The sequence below is a fragment of the Staurois parvus genome, unplaced genomic scaffold (genome assembly GCF_062004578.1).
Source record: "Staurois parvus isolate SC_StPar_1 unplaced genomic scaffold, SC_StPar_1.0 ptg000306l, whole genome shotgun sequence".
In the NCBI taxonomy this organism is placed as follows: domain Eukaryota; kingdom Metazoa; phylum Chordata; class Amphibia; order Anura; family Ranidae; genus Staurois; species Staurois parvus.
Genome location: NW_028318102.1, coordinates 1,331,011 through 1,344,980, shown reverse-complemented (window position 1 = coordinate 1,344,980; position 13,970 = coordinate 1,331,011).

The window sequence follows — 13,970 nt, the reverse complement described above, 5'->3', positions numbered from 1 at the left end:
TAATCAGTACAGTATTTTTCCCAAAAAATTGAGAAGACCAAGACCATGCATGCTCAGAAACCGAAGAATACAATACAATACAAAACATCACTTCCGAAGTTGTATTCTATTCTATGAGAATTTTCATAACTTTAGTAACCACTTCATTTTCAATATGAGACTACCTTGCAAGAAAAAAAAAAAACAGATGATCATTTGTCTGATATTAAGACTTCTCATTTAGATCGATCATGTGATTTTAAAGTTTGGAATAGACATGAAGCTTATGCAAAACTTTAGGGACATATGTTTCAGGTCTAGAAATGAAGAAAAACAAATTGTCCATGTATGCAGCTACCTTATGAGCCACTCATATCCACACCTACTCTGTCCAGTGTGGAAGAATGCATGGTCAGTGCCCTACAGGTATTATCCATGACCTCATTTCAGGGTATAAACTTAACTTGATTGTGATATTATGCATGATAAATGAGGGAAAGAGAGTTATGATTTTAGCAAAACATGTTTTAGATAGGTATTTAGAAGAGATATTGGTCTATAGCTGGTACAGATAGATGGATCCTTATCCTCTTTAGCTACTTCATTTATATGGGCACATACTGTATTCCTAGGCAAATGGTGGCCTTGTAGAATTATAGGCCTTAATAAGCAATAGAGAAAGGCTTCCATTGGAAGAGTGAGTCTATCTGGCCCAGGAGCTTTCTCAGTGGCCAGCAAACATTCATCTGCAGTTATCAGATCCTCTGTGGAGTCCCATTCCTGGGATGTTAATTTAGATAGTCCTGCCTCTGTGAGATATTGGTCTATTAGGTCATACTATAATTGGAAGGAGAGTGGTGATATGGATCAAGAAAATTAAAGAGAGATAGAATAGAGCATGCAGGTACACATAAGGGTTTTGAATTCTCTATAATGATCCACTATATCAGCTGACTGTACATTTAGAGTCTTGAGCTGTAACAATTTGAGGTATAAATATCCGAGTCTACGTGTCGCTAAGAGATTGCACTGGCAATCAGCCCAAAATGTTGCTGAACTTGTTAAATCCACATCTCAAGAGAGCAACATTTTTGCGTAAACCTCTTTTAAAGGTAGGCTATTAACCTGGTCTCGAACTAAGTGAAGCTCTACTGCATTTGCCACTGCCGGGGATTGTTTGTGAGTAGCTTCCAATAACTGTATGTGAGATATTAAGATAGAAAGTTTGTCTAAACGTTCTTTCTTATGTTTGGCTCCAATTTGGATTAGTGTGCCCTATTACCACACTTCTCAGATCCCCAAAAGCTCATAGGCGAGAAGTAAGCCATTGAATTGATAGAAAAAAAAGAAGAAAATAAATTTCAAGTTTGGCTGTCAACCCCTCGTCCTGTCTCATTGAGTCATCATTGTCAAGGTTTATGCAAGGTGTGTCCTATCATGATGGTAATTGCCATTGGGCATGATGCAAGAGGAACATGATTCTTGATATGATTGCCCTTAGAGAAACATGAGGGATGAGGAAATCAATTCTAGAGTATGACTGATGCGCTGATGAATAAAATGTATAGTCTCTGACATGGTTATGTTGAAAGCTCCATACCTCAATCAATCTTTCCTCAAAAAAGATTATTCTTAAAGAGTCTAAGAAAAAAGTATGCCAGTTGTCAGGCTCCCAGTGAGACATCTAAAATCACCTCCCAGTATCATAAAACCTTTACAAAAGTTTGAAAAGTTGGTTAGACATTAATCTAGAAATTCCTATTGATATATATTAGGAAGGTACGCATTTGCCAAAGTACAGGTTTGCCCATAGATCTTACCCCTCAGATTCAGGTATCCGCTTAATGCATCCTCCATCTGATCTTCATAAGGTATGAATCTGGAAAACAATTACAGAGATGCCACAAGACTTTGAGTTAGTAGAGTAACTGCAATATAAGAGAGGAAATCTAAGATCACCTAATTTCAAGGGTTTTTCTCCATTAAAGTGTGTCTCCTGAAGACATTCAGATTGCACCCTCATTCTCCAGAGCTCTTGTTTAAAGATGGGACCTATTTCCTGGGTCGTGTGAGAGATGGCAATTTCATGGGGCTCATTTTCTACATATAGAGGTAGCAGCGAGAAAGATTTAAGGGGAATTATTGAAGTATGTATCAGAGAAAAAAAAGGATGCAAGTAAAACAAAAAAATGGCTAAATTTAGCCAAATATCCACATCTCTATACTCTCACTGAAGGTGTGCAGTGTGGATTGTCCTATGAGGGGAAGATGGTAGACCAAAGGCAGTCAAGGAGTTAAGAGCCAAGCCTACATGCATCAATGGTCAAATCTCATGATAAGAAAATCTAGTTTCAGTAGTATCTTACATTACATAGTTACATAGTCTGGCTGAAAAAAGACAAAAGTCCATCCAGTTCAACCATATAAAAAAAAAAAAGTTATAATCCACAACCACAGTTGATCCAGAGGACGGCAAAAAAAACAGCAAAGCATTTGCTCCTGCAGCGGAAAAAAAAATCCTTCCTGATCCCCCGAGAGGCAATCGGATATTCCCTGGATCAACTTTACCTATAAATGTTAGTATCCAGTTATATTCTGTGTATCTAAGCAATAATCCAGGCCTTTTTTGAAGCAATCCACTGAGTTGGCCAGAACTAACTCTTGAGGGAGTCTATTCCACATTTTCACTCTCACTGTTAAGAAACCTTTCCGTGTTTGGTGATTCAATTTCTTTTGCTCCAGACTCAAAGAGTGCCTCCTTGTCCTCTGTGATGACCTCAGGGTGAATAACTCTACACTGAGTTCAACATATGAACCACTGATGTATTTATACATGTTGATCATATCCCCCCTTAATCTCCTCTTCTCAAGAGAGAATAAATTCAGTTCCTCCAATCTTTCCTCATAGCTGAGCTCCTCCATGCTTCTTATCAGTTTGGTTGCCCTTCTCTGTACTTTCTCCAGTTCCCCAATGTTCTTTTTGTGAATTGGTGCCCAAAACTGAACTACATATTCCAGATGAGGTCTTACTAATGATTTGTACAGGGGTAATATGATATCTCTCTCTCTCTGGAGTCTATACCTCTTTTAATACAAGAGAGGATTTTGCGCGCTTTAAAAACTGCAGCTTGGCATTGCATGCCATTATTAAGCTTGTGATCCAGCAGATCTCCCAGATCCTTCTCCACAATTGATTCCCCCAGTTGTACTCCCCCTAGTATGTATGATGCATGCATATTCTTAACCCCCAAGTGCATAACCTTAGATATATCAACATTAAACCTCATTTGCCACATAGTTGCCCAATTAAACAGCGCATTGAGGTCGGCTTGTAAATTGAAGACATTCTGTAAGGATGTTATTCCACTGCACAGCTTGGTGTCATCTGCAAAGACTGAAATGGGATTTTTAATCCCAGACCCTATATCATTTATAAATATATTAAAAAGTAAGGGTCCTAACACTGAACCTTGGGGTACACCACTGACAACCCTAGACCATTCAGAGTATGAATCATTAACCACTACTCTCTGAATATGATCTTTTCTATTTATTTACATACAGATTTTTCCAGGCCTGTAAACTTTACCTTACACATTAGCCATGTGTGGGGAACTGTGTCAAACACTTTTGCAAAATCCAAGTATACCACGTCCACTGCCACCCCACTGTCCAAAGTTTTGCTCACCTCCTCATAAAAAGAAATCAGACTTGTTTGACAACTTCTGTCTTTCATGAATCCATGCTGTCTGTTGCTTAAAATATTATTTTCCAGCAAGAACTCATCTATGTGGTCTTTTATTAAACTCTCCAGTATCTTCCCAACTATAGATGTTAAACTAACAGGTCTATAATTACTTACCCCTTTTTAACCACTAGGGGACCGCCCACAATACATATACTGCTACAAGGCGGCCCTTGTATGCAAAATCATGTATATAAACGTGATCCTGCATTCTGGGGTAGGGGCATGTGACCGCCCTACCCGAAGCACCGATCGCGGCCACGGGTGTCAGTCACCAGGTCCCGGATGGTGATTACCATCCGGAGCCCAGCGATTGCCAGCAAGCACTGACGGGGAGGAAGGCTGCATTGTTTTCAATGGAGCTCTCCTCCCTGTCAGCTTTCAGCACACTGTTCCGGGAGTTCAGCCTTCCGGAACAGTGTGTAACAGAGAGGTACACCCCCCCGCCCCCTAGTAAAACACTCCCCTCACACAGTTAACCCTTTGATTGTCTCCAAAATTAACCCCTTCCTCACCAGTGCCATTATTATAGTGTCAGTGTTTTTTTTTTTTTGCACTGATCACTGTATTGGTGTCACTGGGGATGTCAGTGATCCTAAGTCAGTTCCCCCACAGTGTCAGAATGTCCGCTGCAGTCCCGCCATAAGTCGCTGATCACCACTAATATTAGTATAAAAAATAAATAAATAATCCAGTATTTATACTGCCATTTGTAAACGCATTAACTTTCACATAAACTAATTAATTTACACATATTGGGAATTTTTTTAGCAAAGACATGTCACAAAATACATTTTGGCCTAAATTTATGACGAAATTTAGTTTTTAAATTTTTTTACTTGACATGTTTTATAGCAAAAAGTCCAAAATATTTTTTTTTCTCAAAATTATCGGTCTTTTTTTTATAGCGCAAACAATAAAAACCGCACAGGAAATCAAATACCACCAAAAGAAAGCCCAATTTGTGGGGAATAAAAGGATGTAAATTTCATTTTGGTGCAGTGTTGCATGACCACGCAATTGTCAATTAAAATAACGCAGTGCCGTAACACAAATCGAATATGTAACCGCTTTGTGACCTCCCTATAGCAGACATACTGCTACAGGGTGGCACAGGTGAGCAAAATCACATACAGTGGGGATCGAAAGTTTGGGCACCCCAGCTAAAAATTTGTATTAATGTGCATAAAGAAGCCAAGGAAAGATGGAAAAATCTCCAAAAGGCATCAAATTACAGATTAGACATTCTTATAATATGTCAACAAAAGTTAGATTGTATTTCCATCATTTACACTTTCAAAATAACAGAAAACAAAAAAATGGCATCTGCAAAAGTTTGGGCACCCTGCAGAATTTATAGCATGCACTGCCCCCTTTGCAAAGCTGAGACCTGCCAGTGTCATGGATTGTTCTCAATCATCGTCTGGGAAGACCGGGTTATGTCAATCTCAAAGGTTTTAAATGCCCAGACTCATCTGACCTTGCCCCAACAATCAGCACCATGGGTTCTTCTAAGCAGTTGTCTAGAAAACTGAAACTGAAAATAGTTATTATTATTATTATTATTATTATTACTACGAGTTTATATAGCGCCAAAGGGTTTGCTCAGCGCTGTACAATAGGGGGGACAATACTTGGCACAGTACAACAACAACAAACAATGTACGAGGGGTAAGAGGGCCCTACTCTTACGAGCTTACAATCTAGGAGGGAGGGGGTAAAAGGTACAGTAGGAAGTGGCTGAGGGGGATGAAGTGGTGGGAGGAATGAGGGAGGATGGCCGTTAGGTGAGGGTGGGGTAGGCTTCCCTGAAGAGATGGGTTTTGAGGGAGCGCCTGAATGTGAATAGGGAAGGCGACAGTCTGATGGATTGGGGCAGTGAGTTCCAGAGGATGGGGGAGGACCTGGAGAAGTCCTGCAGTCGTGCATGGGAGGAGGAGACCAGGGAGCAGGATAGAAGGAGGTCCTGTGAGGAGCGAAGGGTACGGGTAGGGTGGTACTTGGTGATAAGGTTGGTGAGGTAGTCAGGGGCAGTGTTGTGAACGACTTTGTAGGTCAGGGTAAGGAGTTTAAATTTGATGCGTTGGGCAATCGGGAGCCAGTGGAGGGAGAGGCAGAGGGGGGTGGCAGAGGTGGAGCGGGTGGTGAGGTGGATGAGTCTGGCAGCTGAGTTCAGGATGGTCTGGAGCGGGGAGAGCCTGCACTTGGGTAGGCCAGTGAGGAGGGAGTTGCAGTAGTCAAGGCGTGAGATGATGAGGGAGTGTACTAGAAGTTTGGTGGTGTCTGGGGTGAGGAAGGAGCGTATCTTGGCAATGTTGCGAAGATGGAGCCTGCATGTGTTTGTGAGTGATTTGACATGCGGTTGGAGGGAGAGGTTCGCGTCAAGAATGACGCCAAGGACTTTGGCTTGCGGGGCGGAAGTGATAGTGGAGTTGTTGGTGATGATGGATAGGATGGGGGGGGGGGGTGTTGGCAGGGGGAAAGACGAGAAGCTCGGTTTTGGAGAGGTTGAGCTTGAGGAAGTGTAGCGACATCCAGTCTGAGATGTCATTTAGGAGGTGAGTGATGCAGGCGGAGATAGTGGGGGTGAGGTGAGGGGTGGAGAGGTAGATTTGGGTGTCGTCAGCATAGAGGTGATAGTTGAAGCCGTGAGATTGTATGAGTTTGCCCAGGGAGGAGGTGTAGATGGAGAAGAGAAGGGGTCCAAGGACAGAGCCTTGGGGGACCCCAACAGAGAGGGGGAGGGAGGGGGAGGTGGCACCATTGTAGGTGACACTGAAGGAGCGTCGGGATAGGTAGGATGAGAACCAAGAGAGAGCAGTATCTCCGATGCCAAGGGATAGTTGACGATCACAAAGCTGGAGAAAGCTATAAGAAGATAGCAAAGCGTTTTCAGATGTCAATATCCTCTGTTCGGAATGTAATTAAGAAATGGCAGTCATCAGGAACAGTGGAAGCTAAAGCAAGATCTGGAAGACCAAGAAAAATATCAGACAGAACAGCTCGCAGGATTGTGAGAAAAACAATTCAAAACCCACATTTGACTGCACGATCCCTCCAGAAAGATCTGGCAGACACTGGAGTTGTGGTACACTATTCCACTATAAAGAGATACTTGTAAAAATATGGTCTTCATGGAAGAGTCATCAGAAGAAAACCTCTTCTACGTCCTCACCACAAAAATCATCGTTTGAACTTTGCAAATGAACATATAGACAAGCCTGATTCATTTTGGAAACAAGTTCTGTGGAGCGATGAGGTTAAAATTGAACTTTTTGGCCAGAATGAGCAAAGGTACGTTTGGAGAAGAAGGGGCACAGAATTTAATGAAAAGAACCTCTGTCCAACTGTTAAGCATGGGGTTGGATCATTCAAGCTTTGGGGTTGTGTTGCAGCCACTGACACAGGGAACATCTCACGAGTAGAAGGAAAAATGGATTCAATAAAATTTCAGCAAATTTTGGATGGTAACTTAATGCCATCTGTGAAAAAGCTGAAGTTAAAGAGAGGATGGCTTCTACAAATGGATAATGATCCTAAACACACCTCGAAATCCACGGGGGATTACATCAAGAGGCGTAAACTGAAGGTTTTGCCATGGCCTTCACAATCTCCTGACCTCAACATAATTGAAAATCTATGGATAGACCTTAAAAGAGCAGTGCGTGACAGACAGCCCAGAAATCTCAAAGAATTGGAAGACTTTTGTAAGGAAGAATGGGCAAAGATACCTCAAACAAGAATTGAAAGACTCTTGGCTGGCTACAAAAGCGTTTACAAGCTGTGATACTTGCCAAAGGGGGCAGTACAAGATATTAACTCTGCAGGGTGCCCAAACTTTTGCAGACGCCATTTTTTTGTTTTCTGTTATTTTGAAAGTGTAAATGATGGAAATAAAATCTAACTTTTGTTGACATATTATAAGAATGTCTAATCTGTAATTTGATGCCTTTTGGAGATTTTTCCATCTTTCCTTGGCTTCTTTATGCACATTAATACAAATTTTTAGCTGGGGTGCCCAAACGTTCGATCCCCACTGTATATATATATATATATATGTATATATATACGTGAATCGCCCTCAGGTGGTTTTCACACCCCTCCCAGATGGCTTCAGATTGCCCATCAGTACACCAGTAATCACATTTAACCCCTTGATTTCCAGGAAGACTCTCATACACAATAAACCTCTATTGCTAGTATAGTGTCAGAACGGATTGATATCTTTGATCAGTTCAGCACTATACCAGCGTTCACATTAGTATAGCATCCCCAAAAATGCAGCATTAGCGGGATCAGCCCCGGCACCTGCTCGCACCTGTGTTTAGCCCTACGCTTACCTCCCCCCCCTTCTCCCCCAGGAAGTGCAGTGCCAGTAGGTCACTGTCACTTGATATATTGCACACAAAACCGCAGTGTTCGCAGAATCAGGCCTGATCTGTTAGCACTCGCCGGTAAATTTTGATGACTCTCATATGCAGCAGAGTGCCAGTACTAGTGCCGCGCTACCTTTTGGTGAACTGGTGAGCAGTCAGTGGTCTAGTACATCCTGGTCTTTCACATACCTCTTAGATTGTAAGCTCCCAGGATCAGGCCCTCCTAACCCTCTAGTATTGAACTGTATTGTTGCTGTATTGTGTCCCGTTATATTGTACAGCGATGAGCAAACTGTTGACGCTATATAAATCCTGTATAATAATAATAATAATATTAATAATACCAGAACTACAGTATCACTTGGTGACGTGGCAAGTCCCATAAGTGCAGTACAAGCTGGTACGGTGGCAAGCACAAGTATTGTCCCACAACCACCAAGAATTTGCACACAGGCCCGTAGAGCCCCTAGTATCCTTCCGGATGTGCGTGCAAATCCCGATTAGCAGCCCACAAATTTTGCAGCACCTGTACTTCCCCCATTCACTGCCCAACCCGGAATTCAGGTGGAAATAGCAAATTTAACTCCTTCCCTTGATTTTTTGGAGCTGTTTTTCACGGAAGATCTGTATGCATTGATTGTGGATCAAAGCATTTTATATGCACAACAATGTATCGCCGTCAACCCAAATTCAAACCTTGCCAGACCATTTGCATGGAAACTCATTACGGTTCCGAATTTATATTTTTTTTGGGCCTAACCCTCAACATGGGCATTACTAAAAAAAATGAATTGCGGTTGTATTGGTCCACAGACCTGATTCATTATATTCCTGTGTTCTCTGCTGCCATAGTCAGGCATAGATATGAGAGTATAATGTGTTTTATGCATTTCAACAATACACTCTGTCGTCCTCGAGGTGACCCTAAATTTGACCAGCTCCACAAAATTCAGCCCCTCACAAATTACCTTAACCAAAAATGTGCAGATGTCTATACTCCCCAGCAAAAACTCTGCGTTGATGAGTCCCTCATTAATTTTTCTGGCCGCCTTGCATTCAAACAATTTCTCCCCAGCAAGCGTGCCAGATATGGGGTCAAGATGTAGAAGACCTGTGAGAGGACAATAGGCTATACTTATAAGTTTTGGATTTGCGAGAGAAAAGATAGTCACGTGGAGCCCCCCGGATGCCCAGTCTACATGTGGAGTAGTGGCAAGATAGTTTGGGGCTTGGTGTCATCCTTTTTCCATATGAACTACCACTTTGTGGAAATTTTTATTCAAGCGCGCCACTATTTAGACATTTGTACAATCTTGGAACTGGTGCATGTGGCACTGTGTAACCTAATGTGTGCCCACCATTAGAAGTGGGTGGATACAGGGTGGTATATTCTAATGGTGGGCATACCACACACTTTTTATGGCAGAGATTTCTTCTCTTTTTTTCATTCAGTCCACAGGCTGCATACAAAAAGAAACAGAACATAGCATATATACCCAACAAGGGCCAGCGAGGTACTGGTACATCACTGGACTTTGAATGGTTATATCAGGATGATGCCTACAGCTGCAGGCATCATCCTGGTATCATTTTTTTCAGCTGACAATCGGCTTTCATGTAAAAGCAATCCTAGTGGCTAATTAGCTGCAGGATTGCTTTTACGAGCAGTGGGAGACAATTTCCCCCCTCTCCACCGCTGCCTTCCACGGCCTTCTTGGGCAATCCCGTGCCATCAGGGGAACTTGAGAATGCAGCCGGTGTTTTTGCCAGCTGACCATAGAACTGATTGGAGACCGAAATGGTACCAATCATCTCTATACTCTAAGAAATCGGAAGCTAAGAGCATTTCATCACTTCAGTTTCGCAGGATATAAACAGCGAAATTTGTAAATTGGGAAAGCATCTGATCACACCAATTTTGGTTTGATTGGATAATGTAAGGGCAGAGGAGATATCTAAAGTCTGATAGACCCCAGATTTCTCAAAACAGATTATATGACAATGCCCATTGAAGTTATAGGAGATATTTGCATTCCCTGTGATAGCATTAAAAGTGATAAAAAAAATTAAAGGGATAATGTAAAAATAATAAAATAAATCAAAATAACTTTAAAAAGAAAAAGTACCCTTGCCACCCGTGCACATGCGCACCTGCGTTCGTGAGGTTGACCCTGTGCCAGTATGGAAACAGCAGTTGCACCATGCATGTGAGGTATTGCCACAAATGTCAGATCAAGGGCAGTAATTCTTATACTAGACCTCCTCTGTAAATCTAAAATGGTGGCTTGTAAAGGCTTTTAAAACGTTGCCTATGGATATTAAAAATGTATACAGTTTGTCACCATTGCGCGAGGCATGCACAGTTTTAAAGCATGTCATGTTTGGTATCTATTTACTCAACATACCATCATCTTTTATATTTCACCAAATAATTGGCCAATATATTGTGTTTTTGTGCAGTAAAAGTAAAAAAAGTGTAATTTTGTTTAAAAAATTGCGTTTGAAAAATCACTGCGTGAGTACTATGTGACTTAAAAAATTGCGGCACCCACCATTTTATTCACTAGGGTGTTTTCTTTAAAAAAGTATATAATGTTTGAGGGTTTAAATTAATTTCCTAGCAAAAAATACCATTTTTTTTTCATGTGAACAAAAAGTGTCAGAAAAGACATGGTCTTGAGGTGGTTTTAAGAGTGAGTGATGTGTGGCATAAACTTCTAATGCTGGGCATAAAATGCCCCCACCCCCCAAAACAACCCCTTTTTGGAAAGTAGACACCCCAAACTATTTTCTGAGAGGCATGTTGAATCAATAGAAGAATTTATTTTTTTACCATAAGTAATTGGAAAATGACAAACAAATATTTTTTTTTTTTACATGAAATTGTCAATTAAATGATTTATTGCTTACACATGCCATGGGTATATGTGGAATTACTTCCAAAATAAATTCTACTACTTCTTCTGAGTATGGGGGTACCACATATGAGAGACTTTTTGGCAGTCTAGCCAAGTACAGGACCCCAAAATCCAAGAAGCACCTTCAGGCTTTTAAAGGGCTTTATTTCCTCATTACACTTGCTGACTACCTATCACAGTTTCATGGCAAAGCGCAGCTAAGCAGCAAGAAAGCTGCAGGTGCACTGTGCTGCAACAGCAGTGTGGGTAAACCACAGTGCATCAGTGTGAAAGCAGCCTTATTGGGGGCTCAGGACAGTAAGACTTTGTCTGCATTTAGGGGTTTGGGGGTAGTAAGACTCCATAGTTGAGATGTGTTTTTACCACACACCCCAACCACTGATGTGGTGTCAGGGATTGCAATGGCTACCTAACCCCATGTTCCAGGGGGCCCATATGGCCTCCCTGTCACATTCTGTTTTACACTTGGACAGGAGTGGTGGGGGTGGCATATACAGGAGCCAATCCCCCCCCCCCCCATTTTCTTCCTGTAACTACTGAAAACCTGATTCTCCTCCTCTCCCTCCTGCCATTCAGTGACTGCAAAAGGAAAATGTTCATTATGCTATTCAAAATATAAAATTCCAAGTTCTGAACCATTTCATATGATTGTGGCCCATCTGTGGTTATTAAATCACTCTTCAAAATGTTCAGCACCCTTGCTATAAGGGTTGAAATGAAAGAGATAAAAGAGTCCCTTCACTGTCTAAATGCAAGAGTAGATACTATGGAAGCTGAGTATGCCAATATGTAAAAGTGCCTGTCTGCACTACAGTGTGCATGTGAGCAACAAGATCAGCAATAAGATCAGCAACAAGACCATTTGCTCTCTTTTTGCTATTACATCAAAATGATCTCAGGAATAGAAGTAAATGAAATAACAAAAAAATTGGGGGGTTCCTGAAGCATAGCATACAGTGTATCTATAGTGTTCAGTGCAAGTAATTCTTAATACAGTTCTAAACTGTGACATATCTACAAAAAAAGTTGGATGGGATACAACATGTATCAGCCCCCCTTGTAGTGCAGAAATGTCAAGGGCTAGAGACATTTCTACATTATTATATGCTTAAAAAGGAAATCTTGAGTGAGGCCTGTGTGAGAGGCGCTATTGAATACAAGGACACCAATATACAGATTTTCTCAGATGTATCGAAGTGTACATTACATTTGGAAGTTATGCTAGCTTTGGGAGCGAGTTATCGATGGGGTTTTCCATTTCATCTACAAATTCAAGAAGGGAACCATACTTTTTTTCTTCAGACACCACAACACTTACCCGACCTTTTCAATTTTCTAGAGGTTCCTCTGCTGTTGATTCCAGACTGGATGATGTTTGATCTCCCAGCCCCTCCTTCATTTTGACCTTAAACATCTCTACCACCTCAACAATAGATGGTCTATTATGTTGCATAAAGGCCTGGCAGTGAAATAACTGTCTTAGTGGCTAGGGACATTCACTAGTTTCAGGAAATTCACACGACAGTTGTTTTTTGTGTTTTCTCTTTTTTCCTACTCCCCCTGTGCTGGCACCCTACAGTATATAGTGCTTATGTGGAACTGGTTGCAATATATGTGACATAGGATTTGGTCTAACACTTACAATAGCATGGTATATATCAATGGGTAAGTGGTGTGTTTTTGTTCTGTTTTTCTTTTTTGTCCTTTTCCTCCCATTTAGTTTCTGCAGTATGTTATCTACTGACTGTTTTGTACAATAAGAAAAAATATTAATATCAATTATATAGCAAAACAAAGTGTTCAATAATTTGCCTTGGATTCAATTAAGTGAAATAAGTATTTGTTTATAGAATTCTAAATTAAACTAAATTGCACTGCTTTGTTTATTTAAAAATATTACCTACAACACAAACATATTGAATAAAATAATCCTTTTCTCTGTGTTGGAAATATACTGACAAGGAATTAAATATTTACAGGACATGCATGAATGTACCATTAAATTGAAGAATGCATGATCATTACAAAAACACAATTAGATAAAATAATCAGAATTGGATAGGGTTACAATTCAACCATTGCAGGCGAAGTTAAAAAATTGGATCTTTAAGTTGTGTTTTTCTAGGAGGATGACTGTGGTATTAGAGTAATAAAAGCAGTGCAAAATAAGATTGAGTAAACCACCGGTTCAATTAACTATCCATGTTTAAGAAAACATGAAAAGTGCTGAAACATAACAAAAGGACTTGTAATTAGTTTTACAGAAGAATGGTTTAATTAAACTTCAAAATACATTTATGTTATTAGTAAGAGCAATTTTCCAAGGGTCATTAGAATTAGTTTTATTACGGCCTTTTATTTCAATTCTATCTTTATACAACATATGGCACATGCTCATTTATTTCTCAGGTAGTTTTATGAATTCTATCAAGAACTATCTTTAAAATATAGGTTTTTTTAATATTTTATTTTACTTGGGTTCAGAATTAAAAAAAAATCCATATACATTTGAAGCACTGAAGCATTGCATGTAAATATAATGGCATTTCCAGCCAACAGGTGGTGCTCTAGATTTCATATAATTTATTTACCTTTCTAAGCTGTTATACAAAAAGTCTATGTTTACAAAACAAGCAAAGTATCTAAAATTCTACTGTTCAAATCATATAAGGGTATACCAACATCTCCTATGCATATCAAGAAGAAATCCACAAGATAAAAACAGGATTTTTAAGGTATACATAAATTACCTATATATACAGTGTGTAATATATACACAGTATCTCACAGAAGTGAGTATACCCCTCACATTTGTGTAAATATTTTATTATATTTTTTCATGTGACAACACTGAAAAAATGACACTTTGCTACAATGTAAAGTAGTTAGTGTAAATTTTCTGTCCCCTCAAAATAATGCAACACACAGCCATTAATGTCTAAACCGCTGGCA